This window comes from Aotus nancymaae, unplaced genomic scaffold, assembly GCF_030222135.1.
Source record: "Aotus nancymaae isolate 86718 unplaced genomic scaffold, 86718_ANA_hifiasm-v0.15.2.pri h1tg000036l, whole genome shotgun sequence".
In the NCBI taxonomy this organism is placed as follows: domain Eukaryota; kingdom Metazoa; phylum Chordata; class Mammalia; order Primates; family Aotidae; genus Aotus; species Aotus nancymaae.
Genome location: NW_026988450.1, coordinates 8947505 through 8958871, shown reverse-complemented (window position 1 = coordinate 8958871; position 11367 = coordinate 8947505). Strand labels below are relative to the sequence as shown.

Sequence of the window (11367 nt, the reverse complement as noted above, 5' to 3'; positions counted from 1 at the left end):
GATCTCTACGTCTCCCGTGTAGATACTATATGCCATGGTTTCCGGAGCCCTGGCTAGCTGTGTTTGTTTGCTTGTTTGTTTGAGACAGAATCTCTCTCTGTTGGCCAGGCTGGTGCAGTGGCGTGATCTTGTAGCAGGAGCGGCCGTGGGAAACAGATTTCCTGAACACCAAATAAAGGAGGAAAGAGTTTATTATTCAGTCAGGGGCCTGGACATAATTTGTCTAAAGCCCAGCTCCTCTAACAAAGGAAGTTTCTGCCTTTATATAGGTTTATGCTTTAGAAATCACATATGAAAGGGTTCCGGTTTACAGTTTTAGGACTCACATGTGAAAAGGTCTCGGTTTACAGTTTTAGGAATCACATATGAAAGGGTTCCGGTTTAGTTTTGGGACTCACATGTGAAAAGATCTCTGGTTTGATCTTGTTTTAATTAAAAATAGTGTCTTCCAGAGAGTTTCCCCAAGACCAAGCGTGTTATTTTCAGAAAGGAGATTCAGGAGGCGCCAGCTGGCCTGCTCTCTCTTCTATTGAGATGCACAGTGGATGACAGGGGGAGGGAATTCCAGATGCTTCGGTCTCCTTCCTCAATCTCAGCTCACTGCAACCTCTGCCTCCCAGGTTCAAGCAATTCTCATGCCTCAGCCTCCCTAGTAGCTAGGACTACAGGCACTACCACACCCAGCTAATTTTTTGTATTTTTAGTAGAGATGGGGTTTCACTACATTGGCCAGGTGCTCTCAAGCTCCTGGCCTCAAGTGATCCACCTATCTGAGCGTCCCAAAGTGCTGGGATCCCAGGCATGAGCCCTGGCTAGGTACATTTAAGGTATAATGGCATATGGAGGCTGAAGTGGGAGGATAACTTGAGGCCAGGAGATCAAGGCTAGCCCGGGCAACATACCAACCAGAGAGATCCTATCTGTACAAAAAAGTTTTTTAATTGGGCATGTTGGTAGTGCACACCTGTAGTACTAACTACTTGGGAGGCTGAGGCAGGAGGATCGCTTGAGCCCAGGAGTTCAAAGTTACAGTGAGCTGTGATCATGCCACTGAATTCCAGCTCTGAGACAGAGCAAGACCCTCTTTCTAAAAATTGTAAAAAATGTTTTGTTTCCTTGAGACAGAGTTTTGCTGTATCACCCAGGCTGGAGTGCAGTGGTGCAATCTCAGTTCACTGCAACCTCCGCCTCCTGGATTTGAACAGTTCTCCAGCCTCAGCCTCCTGAGGAGCTGGGATTACAGGCATATGCCACTGGGTCTGGTTCATTTTTATATTTTTAGTAGACACTGGGTTTCACCATCTTGGCCAGGCTGGTTTCCAACTCCTGACCTCAAATGATACACCCATCTCAGCCTCCCAAAGTGCTGAGATTACAGGTGTGAGCCACTGTGCCTGGCCTTGTGAAAAATGTTAGTGGCATTTTGATTATAATTGAATACTTGAAAAAAAATCAAATGCATATGCATATGATTGTTTTTGCCAGGACTAGGGGCAAGGACCTTTTCTAATGCCTTCACCTTGTATTCCAGGGCCTTGCAAGCAATAGGAGCTTAGCAAGAGCAATAGAAGGCACTCAGACAGTGCTTGATGGGCAGTGCATACATGTCATCATTAGGAAGAAAGAGTCGGAAAGAGGAAGAATGTGGGAAAATTCAGGGCAATTGATCAGATTGACACCATCATTGCTAAAAATCAGAGGAGACCAGGCTGTGCGCGGTGGTTCATGCCTGTAATTTCAGCACTTTAGGAGGCTGAGGCAGGTGGATCACTTGAGGTCAGGAGTTTGAGACCAGCCTGGCCAACATGGCAAAACCTCATCTCTACTGAAAATACAAAAATTAGCCAGGCGTGGCGTGGCAGGCACCTGCAATCCCAGCTACTAAGGAGGCTGAGGCAGAAGAATCGCTTGAACCTGGGAGGCATAAGTTGCAGTTAGACAAGACTGCACCACTGCACTCCAGCCCGAGGGACAGAGCAAGACTCCACCTCAAAAAACAAAACAAAACAATCAGAGAAGACCAAGATATCTGCAGATGATGCACCGTGTCACTTTCCCTGTGCACTTTTCCTGCCTCTTGGTAGACAGCTCCTAACATCATCGTGAGATCCTGGTGAAGGAGGGGTGGATACTGGGGTTGCCACAGCTTAATGAACCATTTTTCCCCCAGAGAGAGATGCTCATCTTCTGTCAGATTCCTTTGAGTGTTTTTCCAATCTCTGCTGTGGGCTGTTTACCCTCAGTGCAATTCTCCATGAAGCCACCAGGTGGTGGCATTGCTGCATAAATGAAACAAACTGACCCAAGATTAGAAAATAGTGTTCTATTTTCTTTGAGCTGGGTGGGGTGGGTCAAACCTGTAATCCCAGCACTTAGGGAGGCTGAGGTGGGTAGATCACTTGAGGCCAAGAGTTCGAGACCAGGCTGGCAACATGGTGAAACCCTGTCTGTACTAAAAATATGAAAATTAGCCAGGCATAGTGATGCACGCCTGTAATCCCAGCTACTCGGGAGGCTGAGACAGGAGAATTGATTGGGAAGCAGAGGTTGCAGTGAGCCAAAATTGTGACACTGCACTCCAGCCTGGGTAACAGAGTGAGACTCCATCTCAAAAAAAAAAAAAAGTATTCCTAAGGACTGAGAGGGGAAACTGAGGCAGGCAGACTGGAGTTGGGGTGGGGCTTGGTGAGAGAATGGGTTCAAGTAACCTGTGAAGGACTCTCAGAAAGTCATAGCAACTTAAAAATCATTTATTCTACCTCCCACTTCCACATTTTCCAGATATAGAAACCAAAGCTGAGAGGGGGAAGATAACTATCCCAAAAGCAGCACGTTCGTGGGGAGCAGGGTTGCCAGAGAAAACACAGGACATCCAGTGAAGTGAGAGTTTTGGACATTCAGTGTATGTCCCAAATAATGCACCAGACTTAGACTAAAACCTTCTTCACTCTTTGTCTTCAAATGTAACCGGGCATCTATATAATGATTTGCTAAGTCTGACAACACTCATGAGGGTAAAATGAAGATTAGGAAAATAATTAAATGTAATAAGCAAACATGCAAAATGAGGACAACTCTGTTCCCATTTTGCAGACAAGGGAATTGTACATTAGGGAGGTGACTTTCCCCAAGGCCACACTCACAAGCGTCAGAGTCAGGATTTGAACCCAGTCCTGATTCCAGAGGTCTCAACTTCACTGTTGTGGCCAGGAACACCCCCTAGTCCTACTTGTGTGTGCATGTTCTGTCTTGAATATAACCCTCTCCCCATCGTGTAAGTGGGCCATTCCCCTCCCTGAAATTGAAGGACCCCGTCTTCAGCAGGTGCCTCCTGACCCAGCAGACCCCCTTGAGCTCAGATCCCTGGAACCTGGTGGCTGCCCTTATCACATTCCCCGACTCCCCATCTTAGGACCCAAGTCTGACCCCCTTCGGAATCTGCAGCTGTGTTACAGGAAAGGGTACCCGATCCAGACCCCAAGGGAGGGTTCTTGGGTCTCGTGCAAGAAACAACTCAGGATGAGTCAGCAAAGTGAAAGTACATTATTTTTGTTTGGTTAGTTGTTTTTTTTTTTTTTTTTTTTTTTTTTTTTTTTTTTTTTTTTTTTTTTTGAGATGGAGTCTCACTCTGTTGTCCAGGCTACAGGGCAGTGGTGTGATCTTGGCTCACTACAACCTACGCCTCCCGGGTTCAAGTGATTTTCCTGCTTTAGTCTGCTCAGTAGCTGGGATCACAGGTGTTCGCCACCACAACTGGCTAATTTTTATGTTTTTAGTAGAGACAGGGTTTCACTATGTTGGCCAGGCTGATCTCGAACTCTTGACCTCAGGTGATCCACTTGCCTCAGCCTCCCAAAGTGCTGGGATTACAGGTGTGAGCCACAGAGCAAGTTTATTCTTTCCTAAATAAGTAGGTTTTTTAGGGAAGTAAAGATAGAATGGCTACCCCATAGAGCAGTGAGAGGGCGCTGGAGCCCATCTTTAGGGTTATTTCTTCATGACATGCTGAATGAGGGGTAGATTATTCATGACTCCCCTTTTTTAGATCATATAGGGCAACTTTCTGATGTTGCCATGGCATTTGTAAACTGTCATGGTGCTGGTGACAATGTAGCAGTGAGGACGACCAGCAGTCACTCTCCTGGCCATCTTGGTTTTGGTGGGTTTTGGACTGGCTTCTTTACTGCAGCTTGTTTTATCAGCGAGGTCTCTGTGACCTGTCTCCTGTGCTGACCTCCTATTTTATCTGTGACTTAGAATGCCTTCACCACCAAGGAATGCAGCCCAGTAGGTCTCAGCCTCCTTTTACCCAGCTCCTATTCAAGATAGAGTTGCTGTGGTTCACACACCTCTGGTAGCTGGGCTCCTTGGGATCTCCTGACATTCTGTGCCCTCTGTCCCCAGCTCCTGGGCCCCTCCGCCCTCACTACCATCGCTGTCTTCCTGAGCCTCCTCCCTCTGAATTTCTTCATCAGCAAGAAGAGGAATCACTGTCAGGTTTGGCTTTTGAAAAACGGATGGACCAGGCAGGAATGTAGGGAAGAAGACACAGGCCCTGGAGTGGGCAAAGGGGAGGGGAGAGCTGCGTAGGAGCCGGGAGGTCTGGCTTTGTTCTTGTCTCTGTGAGTTGCCCATTGTGCAGACCTGCCCAGCTCCTTCCCCATCGCAGTGGACGGCAGCTCCTCCCTCCAGTGTTGAGGCCCCAGACCCTGTCAGATCAATGCCTTTTTCTCCTGCACCCCTTCACTAAGCAGATTTGCTTGGCATCACCTTGAAAATGCATCCAGCAGCAAGGTTCTGGCTTACTTCCTACTTCTGCCCCCAGCCTCTCTCCACTCCCAGCCACAGGAGACCTGTGTGAGCCGAATCCACTGCACCCTCCTCTGCTCAGACCCACAGTGGCCCCATTTTCCTCAGTCTGAGCCAAAGTCCCCACAGTGGCCCACCAGGCCCGCCCTGAGCTGCCTCACTCCCTCCAGCCTCACCTTCCACTGGTCTCTCTCCCTTCCCCACCTACTCCCCTTCCCCATCCTCACACTGCCTGATGTTCACACATCTCTCCAGGCATCTGCTTTAGCTGTTAAGTGACCGCCCTCACTCCAGAAGACCCTTGCCCCCTCCAGCACCACCTGCAGTCAGGGCAGCCTCCCTCACCACGGTCCAGCAAGGACATGGCCCACCCATCCCTCTCCTCCAAGCAGCTCCCTTGTTTGGCCTGTCCTGGGTTCATTTTTGCTTTTCCCCAGCACTTCCTACTTCCTAAAGGGCCCTGCAGAAAGCACCCGGCAGGAACCGATGGCCTCGCTCTCCTTAGACTTGAAGCTCCACAGCAGCACGGGCCACTCACTGTGGCAGCCTCAGTATCTAGTTAGAGCTCGGCATGCAGAAGGTGCTGGATGAGTGTTTTGAGAACTATGGAAGAAAGGAGGAGGGAGGGGAGGAGAGAAGAAGGGAAGAAGGAAGGGAGGGGAGAAAGGAGGGAGGGGAGGAGAGAAGAAGGGAAGAAGGAAGGGAGGGGAGGAGTAAAAAGGAGGGAGGGAAGGAAGATAGGACAGGGGAGGACAGATGGAGGGAAGGAAAGAATTGAGGGAGGAAGAGAAGGAATGAGGAAGGGAAGGAAGAAAGGGAGGGAGGGAGAGAAGGAAGAAAGAAAGGGCAGGAGAGAGGAAGAAAGGAAAGAATGGTGGGAGCGAGGGAGGGAGGGAAGGGGGATGGAGGGAAGGAACTTATTTTCTCTCCAGGCCCAGCTGTCCCAATGTCCATCTGTCACTTGGACTGTTTCTCCAGCCTCCTGCATGGCCTCCTCCGGGCACGGTGGCTCACGCCTGTAATCCCAGCACTTTGGGAGGTTGAGGCAGGTGGATCACCTGAGGTAAGAAGCTCAAAACCAGCCTGGCCAACATGGCAAAATGCTCTATTAAAAAATACAAAGATTAGCTGAGCATGGTGGCAGGCACCTATAATCCCAGCTACTCCAGAATCTCAGGCAGGAGAATCACTTGAACATGGGAGGCAGAGGTTACAGTGAGCCGAGATCGTGCCACTGCACACCAGCCTGGTAACAGAGCAAGACTCCATCTCAAAAAATGAAAAACCTCCAGGCAGCTGCCTTCTGATGATGCCCCCCTCCCCTGGTGAAGCACGAGAGATCCCAAACTCCTGCCTGACCCTAAAGTGCCAAGTGACCCTGCCCACGCACTCCTCTGGCCACGCTGCGTGTTCTCTGAGTCATGCTGCTCCCTCTGCCTGGGTTTTTGCTGCCCCATCTCAAAGCCTCCCCTCCCTCTTCCCGGCTCCATCCCCCCATCCTCTGCCTGCCCAGCACCCACCTTCTGGTTATTTAACGTTTAGCTCAGGCTGTAATCCCAGCACTTTAGGAGGCCGTGGGCATAGGATCATTTGAGCCCAAGAGCTTGAGGCCAACCTGGGCAACATAGTGAGACCCCCGCTCAATTCCACCAAAAATGTAAAAGGAAGAAAAAAAGATGTAGCTCAGGCATTACCCACCTCCAGGTAGCTTTTCTGATGCCACCATACCCAGGTGGGCTCAGGGGCAGCCTCTGTTCTCTGGGCATCAGAAGCTGCCTTCCTGGGGCAGTGGTCCTGGGTCAGCTCCTGCAGGAGTTCAGGCACAGGATGATGGTGGATGGATCAGGACTGAGGGTCAGAGATGCAGAGAGGCAGACAGCTTTGGGATGCACTTGGCGAGATCAGTGGGATTTGCTGCAGGGCGACTGTCAGGGTGCAGGGGAGAATTCTGGACCGGCCCTGTCTTCATCTCTCTCTTCCCTCCAATCCCAGGAGAGCAAATGAGGCAGAAGGACTTGCGGGCCTGGCTCACCAGCTCCATCTTCAGGAACTCAAGGACCATCAAGTTCCATGGCTGGGAGGTAGCCTTTCTGGACAGAGTCCTGGGCATCCGGGGCCAGGAGCTGGGCGCCTTGTGGACCTCCGGCCTCTTCTGTGTCGCTGATGTGCTTCCACGTGTCTACATTTCTGGTGATGTCACTCTAGTCTCTATGTCGAGCAGGACTGGGGAAGGAGTGTGGGGGTTGGGGGGGGGGAGGTAGGTGGAGCCTCCCAGATCCTACCACCCTGTCCATCAAAACCCACACATTCTGGATCCTGTTCTCTCAGGGTTCCTGCTGTCTTCTGCGTGAACGAATTAATCACATCATTCTGGTGAAGGTGGCAGCGGCTGATGAGGTCTGCTGTTCTGAGTTCCAGGCTTCTACTGATGTGGGGAGAGGAGGGTTTAGATGCAGGCGGCCTGCAGAGGTAGAATCAAGGGTCTGAGTGGCTTCCCTGCTGCTGGCCAGCAGGTGTCCACAGTCGCCCTGTCACTGACGTGATCCTTGTCCTGCCATCCTGTAATTTATTTTCGATGGCTGTCAGAACAATCTTCCTGAAGCACAGCTTTCAGAAGAATTTTAAAATGTTGATACACAGGCCAGGCACAGTGACTCATGCCTGCCATCCCAGCTGTTTGGGAGGCTGAAGTGGCTTGAACCCGGGTGGCAGAGGTTGCAGTGAGCTGAGATTGTGCCACTTCACTCCAGCCTGGGTGACAGAGCAAGACTTTCTCTCTAAAACAAAATGAAACCATACAAAACAAAAGGACCACAAATGACAGGAACACCTAGAGCCCTCCCGTGCTGCTCTCCCCAGGAGTCCCCAGGCTCAGCCCTCACGTCTCTCACCGTCTCCACCACCACAGCACCCCTGCTCGTGCTAGTGCACTCTACACCCGCACCTGATTTCTCTTTAAGGCTGGTCTTGAACTCCTAACCTCAAGGGATCCATCCACCTCAGCCTCCCAAAGTGCTGGGATTACAGGTGTGAGCCACCGTACCTGGCCGCACCTGATTATTTATTCTTCATAGCGCTTTCCACCTAATGTGCTGTCTGTGTTAATGGGGTTTGTTTATGGATCGCCTGTCTCTTTCCCACTCATTAGAATGATGGATCCATTAGGAGAGCAGCAATTTTGTTTTTCTCATTGCTGTTTCCCCATAGCCTGGAACCCCACCAGATATATGATAACCAGGCAATAGTTATTAGTGGAAGGAATGAATGTAAGAATGAATGAATGACCGGGTGCTGTGGCTCATGCCTGTAATCCCAGGACTTTGGGAGGCCGAGGTGGGTGGATTGCTTGAGTTCAGGAGTTCAAGACCTGCCTGGACAACATGGTGAAACCCCATCTCTACTGAAAACACAAAAGTTAGCTAGGAATGGTGGTGCATGCCTGTAATCCCAGCTACTCAGGAGGCTGAGGCAGGAGAATTGCCTGCACCCAGGAGGTGGAGGTTGCAGTGAGTCAAGATCGTGCCACTGCACTCTAGCCTGGCAGAAAGAGAGAGACTGTCTCAGAATTAAATAAAAAGAATAAGAAAAAGAAGAGAAGGCCTAGATAGAAGGAATAAGTTACAGTAATCAATAGTGCACAATGGAAATTACGGTGAATGAGAATTTATTTGAATATTTCAAGATACCTAGAAGAGAAGTATTTTCATGTTCTCAGAACAGAAGATAAATATTTGAGGTGATGACTGTCTCAGTTACCCTGATTTCTTCATTACATATTGTCTACAGCTGGCCACAGATCAGTACCAGTCTGTAGCCTGTTTTTGTTTTTGTTTTTTGAGACAGTGTCTCACTCTGTGCAGTGGTGCAATCTCGGGTCAATGTAACCTCCACCTCCAAGGTTCAAGCAATTCTCCTTCCTCAGCCTCCTGAGTAGCTGGGATTACAGGCATGTACCACCACAACTGGCTAATTTTGTATTTTCAGTAGAGACAGGGTTTCACCATGTTGGCCAGGCTGGTGCCGAACTCTTCAGGTGATTCGCCCTCCTCATTCTCCCAAAGTGCTGGGATTACAAGTGTGAGCCATCGTGCCTGGCCTTTTTTTTTTTTTTGACACGGAGTTTTGCTCTTGTTGCCCAGGCTGGAATGCAATGGTGTGATCTTGGCTCACTGCAACCTCCGTCTCCCGGATTCAAGCAACTTTCCTGCCTCACTCCCAAGTAGCTGGGATTACAGGTATGAGCCACCACGCCAGGCTAATTTTTGTATTTCCAGTAGAGACAGGGTGTCTCTATGTTGGTCAGGTTGGTCTCGAACTCCCGACCTCAGGTGGTCCACTCGCCTCAGTCTCCCAAAGTGCTGGTACAGATGTGAGCCACTGCGCCCAGCTCACCTGTTAGGAACTGGGCAGGCAGCACAGCGGTGAGCGGTGGGCGGGTGAGGGAGGCTTCCTCTGTGTTCACAGCCACTCTTTATTACTGGCATCACCGCCTGAGCTCCACTGCCTGTCAGATCAGTGGCGGTGTTAGAGTCTCATAGGAGCGCAAACCCTACTGTAAACAGTACATGTGAGGGAGTTGGGCTGCGTGCTCCTTATGAGGATCTAATGCCTGTTGATCTGTCACTGTCTCCCATCACCCCCAGAAGGGACCCCAGAAGGGACCATCTGGTTTCAGGAAAACAAGTTCAGGTCTCTCACCGATTCTACGTTATGGTGAGTTATGTAAGTATTTCATTACACATTACAATGTAATAATAATAGAAGTAGGCTGGGTGCAGTGGCTCATGCCTGTCATCCCAGGGAGATTGAGGCAGGCAGATCACCTGAGGTCAGGAGTTCAAGACCAGCCTGGCCAACAATGGCGAAACCCTGTCTCTACTAAAAGTACAAAAACTAGCCAGGCATGGTGGCAGGAACCTGTAATCCCAGTTACTTGGGAGGCTGAGGCAGGAGAATTGCTTGAACCCAGGAGCAGAGGTTGCAGTGAGCCGAGATCACAGCATTTTGGGAGGTTGAAGTGGGCGGATCACGTAAAGTCAGCAGTTCAAGACCAGCCTGGCCCAGTGGTGAAACCCCATGTCTAATAAAAATACTAAAATTAGCTGGGTATGGTGGTAGGCGCCTATAATCAGAGCTACTTGGGAGGCTGATGCAGAAGAATTGCTTGAACCCAGGACGTGGAGGTTGCAGTGAGCTGAGATCATGTCCCTGCATTCCAACCTGGGCAATAGAGCAAGATTCTGTCCCAAAAAAAAAAAAGGGGGGGGCAAGCCAGTTACAATGGCTTATACCTGTAATCCCAGAACTTTGGGAGGCCAAGGTGGGAAGATCACTTGAGGCAAGGCTAGGAGTTCCAGGTAAACCTAGGCAACATAGCAAGACCCCATCGCTACAAAACATTTTTTAAAAATTAGCCAGGAACAGTGGCATGTGTCTGTAGTCTCAGCTACTCAGGAGGCTGAGGCAAGGGGATTGCTGGAGCCCAGGAGGTGGAGGTTGCAGTGAGCCATGCTTGTACCACTGCACTCCAGCCTGGGTGACAGAGTGAGACCCTGTCTCTCAGAAAAAGAATTCAGAGTAGAGAAAGGTATGAATTGTAAGTTCAAGCATGCCACGTCCCAAATTTCCTGCAGAAGTGTTGATGCACGCCGCAAGAAATCTGCATTCATTTCCCAGTGCTGCCTCAACAAAGTACCCTAAACTTTGTGGCTTCAACCACAGAGATTTATTCTCACAGTTCTGGAGGCCAGGAGTCTGAAATCAAGGGGTTTTTGTTTGTTTGTTCTTCCGGTGAAGGCTGTGAGGGAGGGTCTGTCCCAGGTCTTGCTCCTGGATTCTCGGAGCCTCCAGATGTCCTTGGCTCGTAGGTGGTCTTCTGTCTCTGCCTTGACATTGTCTTCCCTTGGTAGGTGTCTTTGTCCACACATCCCCTTTTTATAAGGACACCAGGCACACGGGATTAGGATTCACCCTCATTACCTCAGCTTAGCTTGATCACGTGTAAAGAGCCTATTTCCAAATAAAGTCCCATCCACAGACCCTGCGGCGTAGGGCTTCAGCGTCTTTTGGGGAGATGCAGGACAAGGCATAAGGCTATAGATTTGCAAATATTTTTAGTTTGAGTTTCTGGGTTTTGTTTTTTTCTTTTTCACATCAGATGGGTCATGTGATGATATCGTAACAAGTTTTGAGGAAGGCACATATACAATAGCATGAAAACCCAATCATCATGCTTAGGTTTCAGTTTTTTAATTTTAATTTTTCTTGAGGCAGGGTCTTGCTCCATTACTCAGGCTGGAGGGCAGTGGTGCAAACATGGCTCACTGCAGCCTTGACGTCCTGGGCTCCAGCGATCTTCCCATCTCAGCCTCCCAAAGTGCTAGGATTACAGGAATGAGCCACCACCCCCAGCTGTTCACTATTTTTTTGTTTGTACCTTGCTGTTTTTACTCAAAAATACACCTTTGTGGCTGAGCATGCTGGCTCACGCCTGTAATCCTCAGCACTTTGGGAGGCCGAGACAGGTGGATAACTTGAGGTCAGGAGTTCAAGACCAGC

The 11367-nt window shown here is 49.7% G+C and overlaps 1 pseudogene; it reads right to left on the bottom strand.

The window, feature by feature from the left end:
- Positions 1-10960: 10960 nt before the first annotated feature.
- Positions 10961-11055, bottom strand: LOC135278192 (small nucleolar RNA U13; annotated as a pseudogene).
- Positions 11056-11367: the final 312 nt, after the last annotated feature.